General features: G+C 39.6%; 1 pseudogene; it reads right to left on the reverse strand.

The window, feature by feature from the left end:
* Positions 1-278: 278 nt before the first annotated feature.
* LOC133042336 (thioredoxin-dependent peroxide reductase, mitochondrial-like) lies at positions 279-1,055 on the reverse strand (annotated as a pseudogene).
* Between the last annotated feature and the right edge of the window lie 10,666 nt (positions 1,056-11,721).

Raw genomic sequence — 11,721 nt, forward strand, 5'->3', positions numbered from 1 at the left:
TTCCCATTGAACACAGGATCCAAGAAATAAGTAAACCAAATATTCTATAGAAATTAGCCATCCAACCATACAGTGCCAATAAAGAACTTCTTACATTAGTAATGGACCACATTTTAAAAGCCTTGGCAAATGTTACAAAAACAAAATATTAAGAGTGATATTTATAAATACAAACATAATTAGTTTTTTGCCTTCTATAAATAATAATCTTTGAAATGCTAAAAATGAGGTCCAACTGCAGTTCTTTTCTGGTGTGGCAAGTTGTAGGTACACATTGTCTACTGATTTACCTCCTTGAAGTTTTCTTGGAAGCAGTTGGATGGGGCTTAATTGCAGGAGAAGCTGATGTCCTATTGGCTGGGCAGACTTTTCCATTGGTTTACACAAACTGAAATGCCTTCACCAAGCAGAGGGTTTCTTCCATGCTTCAGCCCACTGGGAGGTCATTGATCCTCAAATGCTTGTTGGCTGCATTGGTGTCAATTATGAAAAGAACACACAGTGAAGGATCAGAACCTTCTCACCGCACACTGTAGTGTTGGGGGAGCTGTTTAGTCAGATCTGACAAGCGCTTGATGTTCACGTGGCCCAAACCAGCCTTCTTCCTCTGTGTGTTTCTCTAGGCCAGGGGGCTGAAGTGGGACCCCATTGACACTGCAGCAAGTTCACAGTTCACATCATGAGATTCATTGGCTTTGTCACTGAAAGCAATTGTGAAATTTCTGTTCACAAAAGTGAAATCCAAAGGATAGAAGAAGAGCACCAAATATTTCCCCTTAAAGTTATCAGTTTAGTCGCTCAGTCATTGTCTTTGAACTCTCCATTGTCAATGGCTATACCCTTAATATAGGGCACTTGCTGGGTGATGGCAAGGATATGGTGTGAGGAACTGATGCTAGAGGCCAATTTTGTTGGACCAGAACCAGACCACAATGCATTTGTCAAGCACGTTCTTCAGCAGACATAAGGGCTGCATAGGCAGAAATGCCTCAAGGAATGGCTTTCACATGTCGGACAAGTGATGCCCAGAGTAACCTTCCCACCACGGAGGCCATCTTCACTGTCAAGTATGAATCTTTTTTTTTTTTTTTAAAAGTATACAGCTATTATTTAATGTATTGATTTATTGGCTGAGCAGGGCTTGTGGGAATCTTAGTTTCCCAACCAGGGATGGAACCCACATCCCTTGAACTGGAAGTGCTGATTCTTAATCATTGGACTGCCAGGGAAGCCCCAAGCATGGATCTTTAATGATTACTTTCCCCTATTTTCTAATAAATAATTATGTATCTATTTTTCCCCCTCAGAGGATGTATGACATTGTACTGGGTCCAATGATGGTCTCTTATTGAGATTAAAAATATTTTTTTCTTAAAGTTTCTACCAACTTCATGAGAAAAAGGCTAAAACCTGTATTTTTAGTTTTTAAACAAATGACTGGTTTGCCTCATTTCCAGTTTTTCAGTTTGAATTAGTAAGCACATAAGTAAATTCAGTGCTTTTATATCTATCTCTCTACTAGATGAAAGAAAAATTAAAGATAATAAGTTGCCCTAGCATCAGAGAATGGGACCCAAGGCTGTATTTGAATTTTGGTTGGAAGTATGAAGCTATGGTTGGAACTTTGGGAGCAGCAAAGAAGAAGTGGATGAATTGCTCGAGTGGCCCAGGTGTGAGAAGTGGCTTTTTGGAGGAGGTGACCTGGTTGCCAAGCAGCAGATGGAGAGTGGACCAATGTGACAGCAAAATTGCACAGGCATTGATTGCGAAGACATATTTGTTCACTGCAACTGCACTATTAGTTGACGCTCAGTGTCTCATCCGCTGTTTTGGGTATAGGTAGTTCATACTCTGCATTATTATCAGCAGAAGGAAATCCAGATGGGCTGAGCAGGTTTGTGAGACCAACTCTGTGAAACCCAAGTTGCTCAGTGGAGAAGACAGATACTGTATACCTTCTAGGAGGAGTGTAAAACATGATCAGAAGGAAATGGTGATTCAGATTTATATGTAATAGTGTTGGAAAACAGAGAGAAAGCATGTATGGGACAATATAGTGTAGGGGAAGGGAAGGAAGTTAATTTTATCTTTGGATATGAGAAAGTCTACTCTTAGGAAATGATGTTTGAGCTGATAAATGATGAATTTGAGATTATTGAATAATGGGTTGGATGTGTGAAATAAAAGGGTGGAAGTGTTACTTGCTCAATCTTTTCTGCCTCTTCATGGACTGTAGCCTGCCAGGCTCCTCTGTCCATGGAATTCTCCAGGCAAGAATACTGAAGTGTGTCAGGAAGCATTTAACAAGAGGCTTCCTGTATGCTGTTTTGGATCTGTCAGGAACCCTCTGGCCCTTATTGATTCCTGAATATTCAGGAATTAAGAGGAGAGGCACGCCTTTCTCGGGGCTGAGGAATCCAGGCATTTCTCATTACAGTGATAAGTACCCTCTTCCTTTTTATGAGCCAAATGGTAAAAGGTGATTGTTTGCAACTCTCTCTCTTTGATAGGGATCATCTTATGTTTTGTTAAGTCTGAAATTTTAATCTTTGTCTTTGCTGAGAATAACCACCTTGTAAGACAGTATATATGCCCACGCCATGTTGATTAAAACACCTTTGCTCCATTAGAACTTTGGTTCCCGTGTCTGTCTTTCTCTCTTTCTTCTCTCTCTCTCTCTCTGTCTCTATTTCTGGCTAATTCCTTGGAGCGCGGAGGCCCACTGAGCTCACTTTCTTGCCCGGGCTTCTAAGCCCCTCTCGAGAAGGCGCACTGTGCCTTCACCCACTCGAGAGGGCGCCCGGTGCCTACGTGCAGCAGCGCGAGCCCGAAGAACAGGACTCGATTGGCTTTCCGCGTAAACCAGGGGATGTCAGCCTCTTTCTCTCTCTTACTCTCCGGACCACCAGGTTCCGGTCCATTAAAGGACCAACTGAAGTGGATTGCCATTCCCTTCTCCAGGGGATCTTCCCAACCCAAGGATCGAACCTGGGTCTCCCACATTGCAGGCAGACTCTTGACCCTCTGAGCCATGAGGGTGGAATAAAGGATTATTCTCCAACTACTGGCTTGGACAGCTGATAATGGAAATGCTATCACTAGTCTTGGAAAACTGATTTTGAGATGCCTTAGAGGCATCTTGAGTAGATAAATGGGCCACATATTTGGGTTTGAAAATTAGACAAGGTCAGTCTGGACTAGAGGTGAGATTTACTGAAGCCACAGACATATGCAGGATCACTTAGGAAGGTGCAGAAAGAGATGAGCATGGAGTCAGTGATAGTGCTGGTAAATTTCAACATTTAAAAAATGGGTAGCAGATGACATACCACAAAGAGATCTGGACAAGACAGCTAAAAAAGTGGGTGGGAAAAGTGTATGGTGTTGACACTGAATTAAAAAGTGTGCAAGTGCGTGTGGTTAAAGGAGGAAGTGGTTAACAGGTCAAATGTCATGGCTAGGTCAAGCAAAATAAAAATTAGAAGGAGTCTGTTGGATTTAGAGATATGGGTAGAGATCATTGGATATCTCAACAAGAAGAGCTTCTTCTTGTTGGAAGAAGAGAAGGCTGCTTTGAATGAGTTAATGTGAAAAAGGGAAGTGAAGAAATGGCAAGGTCGATTGAAGATAACTGCTTTGAAAATTGTGGCTTTTGACAAGATGAGAAAGATAGGGTTGAAGCTAACTCAGTGTGAGGTAGCCTCTATTACTGTCCTGGTTTTAGACATAAGAAAACTGAAGACATGGAGAGGTTAAGCAGCTTGCCCAAGGTCACATGGTTAGAATAAGAGTTAGAATTAAGCCCTAGGCAGTGGACTGTAAAGCTTGTCCTTTTACAGAAACTGCATGTGCTGAATTGAGGAGTGTATGCCCTCTTGCCTTGTCACCTGGCATAACCTATTATTCCACTTTTACAGCTGAGGTCCGGAGTCCTGCTCGAGATTGACCAAGGTCATACCATAAGTGACAGAGATAGTATTTAACTTCAGCTATTTCTTCTACTCCTTGTCTTGTGTTTTCCCCCCTTGGCCATAATTGAATCACCTCTGTGTCTAATTTCAGGCACGGTGATTCCCTTTTGCCCTGAGTTTTGTTTGCACCTCCAGCCTATGTGCCGCCTGCTCAGTAATGATCTAATACTTACTGTGTGGGCTTCAGAGTTTATTTGATTTGGAGCAACCAAAACGGCCTGTTGGCAAGGACTAAATATAAGATTGTGAATCCAGGGACAAGGATGCATATTTCTGGCCAAAGGGGATCTTGCTAGCTATGGTAAAACACTGCAAAGTATTGGCAACAGTTGCTATAACGAAAATGAATTCTCTAATTCTAAATGCTTGTGGTATGTAATGTAAATTCATATGAAAGGAAGGAATACAGAATGAAAGCAATGAAGTTTAATATTTCTGATGTATTGCACCAGTTTAGAAAAGTGGAGTTTTTTGGTTTGCAAAGCAAAACAATTTTGGGAGTCTTGCCTTGACAATCACATGCAAGAGTCGTTATTTTGCACAACACATGCACCTTGCAGAGTTCAGAATAGATTACTTTTGTTGTTACCTCTCTTGTTTCCTTGCAACATCCTATGTTGTGACTGGCCAATACATTTTGCTACACTGATTTGACTGAGGGGGAAACCACAGCACCCTGTGGTTGAAGTGACTCATTCAGTCTCGTAAAAGTGGCCTGTGTGAGAGCCAGGGTTAGGAGTTGGATCTTCCATCTTGAATGCCGCGCTTTGTGTTAAACCACATGGTGTTCCAATATATCACTTGGCCCATTTAAACCACATGGATAATTCATTTTTCAACACCCTGGTTATATGTCATCTTAGCTGTCATTTCCATTAGCTGCTTACACACCTGCATGTAGCTCACACCAGACTCCTTTTCTGCCTGTTCCGACATCAGGAGCAGTGCTCATCAAGCAATAGAAAAAGACTAAAATGCAACAACAACAACAGCAACCTTCTTTCTTCGGTCCTGGTGTATTTTACTTCGTTTCTGTTCATAAGGAATTCAGTATCACTACCTCTATGATGCTTGTCTAGGGGCTCTCTCTCACTATTCCATTTTGTTGCTTGAAAACTTTCAGTGTCTTTCCTTGTAGGAGAATAACATTTTTGCATTTATGTCTGATGGAGCTTTGGAAATATCAGAAAAATCTTTTACAACTATCTTGGTTAAGTAACACAAAAGGAGCCGGGGTTGAAACCCAGGGTACAAACCCCCATGACAGATGGTGTATTTTCAATTCAGGTTCACCACCAACACATTCTTAGGCAGAGAAGAAATACAGAATCGCATTCCCCAAGCCCCCCTTCTCCATATGGTTCCAGTTTAGTGTCTGCCAATGAAAGGCATTCACGTGAGATTTGGAAGACAGAAGAGAAGGAAAGATTGAATAGAGGAGAGAATGACCCTGGTTCATACACTTGTGCATCCAAAAAAATATTTATTAAGATCCTACATGTGGCAGACATTCTGAAAATACAGCCCCTAGTCTCACAGAATTCATCTTTTCTGAGTGAGTGAAGAGATCAAAATAAAAAAACAAAAACTCACAAAAACAAAACAAAAAGTGAACTAACAAGAAAATATAAAGATATGTTTCAGACTATAATCAATAGTATAATGAAAACAGAACAAAAATATAATAGACAGGAGATTTTAGAGAAGGAAGTAGATATACTTGAATTTTTGTTTAGGAGTATTCTTAAGTTCTAAAAGATGGTCTAAAGTTGATTTCTTGAGGGACATTTTATCTTTTGAAACCTTTCTGGAATTTCTTAATTGTTCAGTTTCGATTGAGTTGGATATCATGCACTTGTGCAGTTAACAGTGATTTCTGTAAATACCCAGTGACACTAGCTGCTGTGATCAGAAGGCTGTCTTGATCTGTGGTTTGAGATGCTGTTTGTCTGGCTTCTGAAAATCTGTCATACTGTCCCTTTTCACAAAACCTGTCAGATCAGGAACAAATGGAATTTCAAGGGAGTCACTCTAACTTACCAATGGTGCCTGGGATTGTGTTCCACAGATTTCTATAAATTTTATACTGATTTGCTGATATGCTATCAGTAGGTCACCTTGGTCCTGTACTTTACAGAATTCTACAGGAATGTGGCATAATAAGCACATGTCTGAATATATTTGGAGATCACTCTGGATAGGCTCAGATAAGGCAGATTTAACCCAAGCTTCCCTGTCCCTCTCCTTAGGGAGTGATGAACAAGCAGGAGGCCTTCTTTCTATGGACAGAATTGAGTATCTCTCCTTTGGAGACCGACGTTGATTTACGAGGAGGTACACGGAGTGTGTCTTAAGGGCATCGAGCTGTAATTGCTCTCCTTCAAAGTGGACTGTCATGCCCTCATCCTTCAGCTAAAGGGTAACTGCATAACACCATGTGTTTATTTGACTTATGATTTATTTCTTTTGAAGGGATTATGTCCTTTGTCAAAACATTCTTTTCACTGGGGATGGGAGATTTAAGGAATAAAGAGACGTTAGTCTTAGCAGGCTACTTTTTCTGTTAATTTTGCTTACCTCTGGGATCCTTTTATTAAAAAAAATTCCTTATGCTTTATATGCATGTATCTACTTTGAGCCTTATAATAAAAATTATCTTTCTTCATTTTCTTCCTTTCATCTTCTTTACCCACCCCTGTATCTTCCCTACCTTTCATATCCATCAGGTTTAGGTCCTAAACTGTGCCTGGAAAATAGTCCTTTTCTTTCTAGTTCAACTTCTAGAAATAGGAGCAAAGAGGTTGGATTCTGGCAAAGTCTTTTTACTTGATTACTTTGGTAAACTGGAGCCAGACACTTTCCTCAGATATGGGGATCTGAGTCTCACTGCTTTATTTGTGGAAAGAAGGAATTTTATTAGAAAAGCAGTTGTTAAACATTATAGATTCAGGACCCCTTTATATTCCAAAAGCATTTCACGTCCTGGGCTTCCCAAGTGGCTCAGTGGTAAACAATCTGCCTGCCAAGCAGATGTGGGCTCAACCCCTGCGTTGGGAAGATTCCCTTGGAGAAGGAAATGGCAACCCACTCCAGTATTTTTGACTGGAAAATCCCACGGACAGAGGAGCCTGGTGGGCTATAGTCCATGGGGCCACAAACAGTCAGACATGACTAACTAAACAACAACAAACAGCTTCAGGTCTTATAGAGTTTCTTTTCCCTGGGGAATGTTAATCCAGTGTCCATGCTGTGAAAGCCAATGGTTAACTAGTCAAGATTTCTACAATCTTGTGGTTAAATCATTAGTAGCTTGAAATCAACCACGGAGGGAATATTTACATCAGGGAAATTGGCCAGTGTTATCAAATTGGGTTTTTTTAAATTAAGTGAACTGATTTATTAGCATGTTGCTGACTTATCAGGGAAGAAATTAAAATTGAGAAATTAAAACATATTTGTTAAATTGAAAATAAAAATAGGTGCAATATATGTTACTCTAAATCTTTTTCATAAAAGTTAGTTACAGTTTCAGAAAAAAGAAATTGAGCAGCTTATCCAAATACTTTTGATGTCTGACTTTATAGAAGACAACTGTATTATTACATGAGCTTCTATATTCAGTAGGCTGTGATATACGTCATGCAGCATTGGATAAGTTCAGTGTTTTGTTATGAAAGAAAGAACTTAAGTCAAATACTATCTTCGTATTATTGTAAAAATAGCTTCAACCTCATTGAGCCACTGAGGAGGTACCTCACGGACTTCAGATCATACTTTGAAAATCACTGTGTCAGAGAATTTCTAGAGTCATTTCTATCCCAGAAAAAAATAAAATAAAATAAAAATTCACTAGTCTAAGCCTCTCTTTCATGTGTCTGTTTTGGAGTGGTGTGACTTAGTTAGGGAGGAGGCCCCTTGGCAGTTGAGGATGGGTTTCGAATAGTGGAACTCACATGTAAATCCATGGCTGATTCATGTCAATGTATGACAAAACCCACTACAATATTGTAAAGTAATTAGCTTCCAACTAATAAAAATAAATGAAAAAAAAATTAAAAAAAAAAGAGTGGGGACCCTCCCACTGCCCACCAGTGTGCCTGAACACCCATTGCCTTTCCTCCCTTCTTTTTTCCCCTAATTTTTATTTGAGTATAGTTGTCTTACAATGTTGTTTTCATTTCTACTGTACAGCAAAGCGAATCAGCTCTATGTGTATATATATCCTCTCTTTTTTAGATTTCCTTCCCATTTAGGTCACGTCAGAGTATTGAGTCGAGTTCCCCGTGCTATAGAGTAGGCTCTCATTAGTTATCTATTTTATACATAGTGGGGGTATATATGTCAATCCCAGTCTCCCAATTCATCCCACCCCCTTGTTCCTTGGTATCCATATGTTTGATCTCTACACGTTGTCCCTCTTGATTCTTCTTCTTTCCTTATCATTTTCCAGTCCACCAGGCCAAGTGAGCAGGAGTCGAGGAATTCCAAGGCATTGACCACGTGTGCCCACTGCAACAGAGTTTGGAGCTCATGGGAAAGTAGCAGCCAGCTTGAGAGGTGGACCATGGTGGAAAACTTCAGCCCTGAGAACAGAAAGTGTTCTGAGTGTGTGTGAACTTGAGAGACAGCTATTCTCTCCAGGCACACCAGGGTCCCAGCCATCTTTGTTGCCTTTGAGTAGAAAGAACTATGAACAATGGCTTAGAGCAGAGTTGGCAAACTTCTTCTGTAAAGAGCTAGACAGTACTTTTTTCTTTTACTTTGCACGCCATACAATCCTGATGCGACGACACAATTCTGTTATAGTGCAAAAACAGCCATAAACAATATGTAATTGAATGGGATTGGTTATGTTCCAATAATCCATTATTTGAGAACCTCAGTCTAGGCATAAAACAAATTGGCTTTGTCTACTGGTAAAATTTGCTTTCTCACTTTGACATGTCTTGTTTGATAGAATCTCCAAAACATCTGCGCAACTTAGACCTTTGTGCTAAATGGCAAATGCTGGATTGTCAAAGATATCTGACTAGCTGGGATAAATCTAATGAGGTGGTTGGTCGAAATAATAACAAGGATAGCACTTGCTATGTGCCAGATACTGTTCTAAGCACTTAACATGATTTAATTCTCACAGCAACCCCATAATTAAGCACAAGCATTATTATTCTCATTTTATTTCCCAGGAAATGGATGCGTGAGAAGATTAAGTAATTTGCCCAGGTTTATGCAGCTAGTAAATGATAGAGCAAGGATTTGGACCCAGGCAATGTAATCTATACTGCTCTGCTGCTTGGTATCTAAAGGTCTTATGCACATGGGCACACATTTGGAGGTCAGCTGGATATGAGGACTAATTATGGTGGGGAGCAGCACCATGAGTTTAAATTTAAAGGTGGGCATAAGGCCTTCTTGGGCTTTCTTGGTGGCTTAGCTGGTAAAGAATCCGCATGCAATGCAGGAGACCTGGGTTTGATCCCTGGGTTGGGAAGATCCCCTGGAGAAGGGAATGGCAACCCACTCCAGTATTCTGGCCTGGAGAATTCCATGGCCTGTATAGTCCATGGGGTTGCAAAGAGTCAGACACGACTGAGCGGCATTCAGTTTCATAATGCTTTCTCAAGAGTAGATAATAAATTCATATAAGATGTTCAAAATTCTCTCAAAGTCAGACACTCTAATCACACAAAGCTTATAAAGAAGACACACTAGGGAGAACAATATTCTGACAGCAGCATTCTTAGTATCAGTAATGGAAGAAAAAGTGAACATATTGAAGGACAGCAAATGGTACCATCTCAGGAATGGAGAAAACTGAGCAAAGGAAGGAATGATAAATGGAAAAAGAGAGGTAAAGTGAATGACCAGAGTATATTTAAACAAATCTTTAGACTATTAAGTAAATCATTTTTAAAATAATAATTAAATGTGATTATTTCCAATGGAGCATTTTGGTAGAAGCTGTATATGTTTTCTTAAATGACTGTGCAAAGCGAGTTTGAACAAGTTAAATTGTCTGGAATTAACTTTCAAGGTTAAATTAACAGAAAAAGCAAAAGGAAGAGTAGAACATAAGGAGAATAAGGAAGGACTCCTTTCAATGAGACCTTCTGGACTGTTTTTTTTTTTTTCTTCTCCTCTGAAGCAGTGTTCTGTAAAGTGCCTGCCTGCATGCATGTGTATTCAGTCTCTCAGTTGTGTCTGACTCTTTTTGATACCATGAGCCAGCCAGACTCCTCTGTCCATGGAATTTTCCAAGCAAGAAACTGGAGTGGGTTGCCATTTCCTCCTCCAAGGATCTTCTCAACTGAGGAACTGAACCCACATCTCCTGCGTCTCCTGCATTGGCAGGCGAATTCTTTAGCACAGAGCCACCTGGTCCCTCGCTAAGTGCTCAAAGTTGAGCTCTAAGTTGCTCAAAAGCATCCATTGTGGGACAGAAAGAATATGCTAGAACTTTCATTTCTGTTTTGTTCTCTTTCTTGTAGAATAATCTAAGTCATGCAATCCAGGGTTAGATTGGCAGCTTCATGATGATTGAAGACTTGGATTCATTCTGTCTTCTGGTTCCACCCCTCTAAGGCATTTCTCATTTGCATAAAGACAATTCAGTGCCAGGGCCACCTTCAGTTCAGTTCAGTTCAGTTCAGTCACTCAGTCATGTCTGACTCTTTCCAACCCCATGGACTGCAACACGCCAGGCCTCCCTGTCTATCACCAGCTCCTGGAGATTGCTCAAACTCATGTCTATTGTGAACAATAAAAGGAGAAGGACCTGAGAAAGAGGAGGCGACAATCAGGAAGTCCCATGTTTTTCTTTCCCCTTCCCTTGGCCAGAGGTTATTTCCAGGGCCATACCCAGCTGCAAAGGGGAACTGAGAAATATAAACCCCAGCTCTACCTGCTTGTACCTGTCTTTTAGTAAAGAAGAGAGGAGGATATAATTGGTGACAACGAGCTGATATCCCATAATAATTAAAGGGGGGTTTAGACTTAAAGATCAGTTATGCATTTTCTTTTACAAGATGAGAATGACAGTAAGTTTGCTGTGATGACTAACAGCTTTAGGAAAGGAGCTCCACTAATAGTCACAAAAATCAATATGTATGCAATATTTCTCTTTAAGGTGATGATGAGAAAGGATTTTGTAAAAATGCACATGCTATGGAGGGAACATTTTGTAAAAAGATACTTGAAATTGGATTACTTTTTTTGCTAAATAGTATTCAAGTGAATCACCTATATTTTATACAGCATGCTTAAAATTTTGTAAATAGAATTTTTAAGTCTTCCAAAGTTGTTTCAATGCATTTATAATCAATTTATTAAAAGTAGAAAAATGTAATGTATTTGCCTTAATATGTTTTTTAGAACGATTTAGATGAACTACTTTTTCATTACTATGTGAAAAGATGAAATTTGACTAGCCCTAATAAAACCTGAAACTTTGGTTACCTGTAGGTGAGAAGGAAAAACTGTCAACAAAGTACTTCTCCAAATGGTATGTACAAACTCTTATAAGATTTCCTTTTATGCTATAATGGACCTTAAATTAGATATCAAAAACTATTAAGTTATATTTATTAGGGCACTAATTTTACTATTAATTTTTAGCATTATTTGGAGCATTATTAATTTGTAACATTGATAAATGAAGCAAAATGAAAATCTTTACAGATATTATTCACTTAATATTTACTTCATTTTTCTTTGATATAAATATGTTTGTGAATACTTTATAATATAGCCA

Source organism: Dama dama, chromosome 21 (assembly GCF_033118175.1).
Source record: "Dama dama isolate Ldn47 chromosome 21, ASM3311817v1, whole genome shotgun sequence".
Taxonomy (NCBI): domain Eukaryota; kingdom Metazoa; phylum Chordata; class Mammalia; order Artiodactyla; family Cervidae; genus Dama; species Dama dama.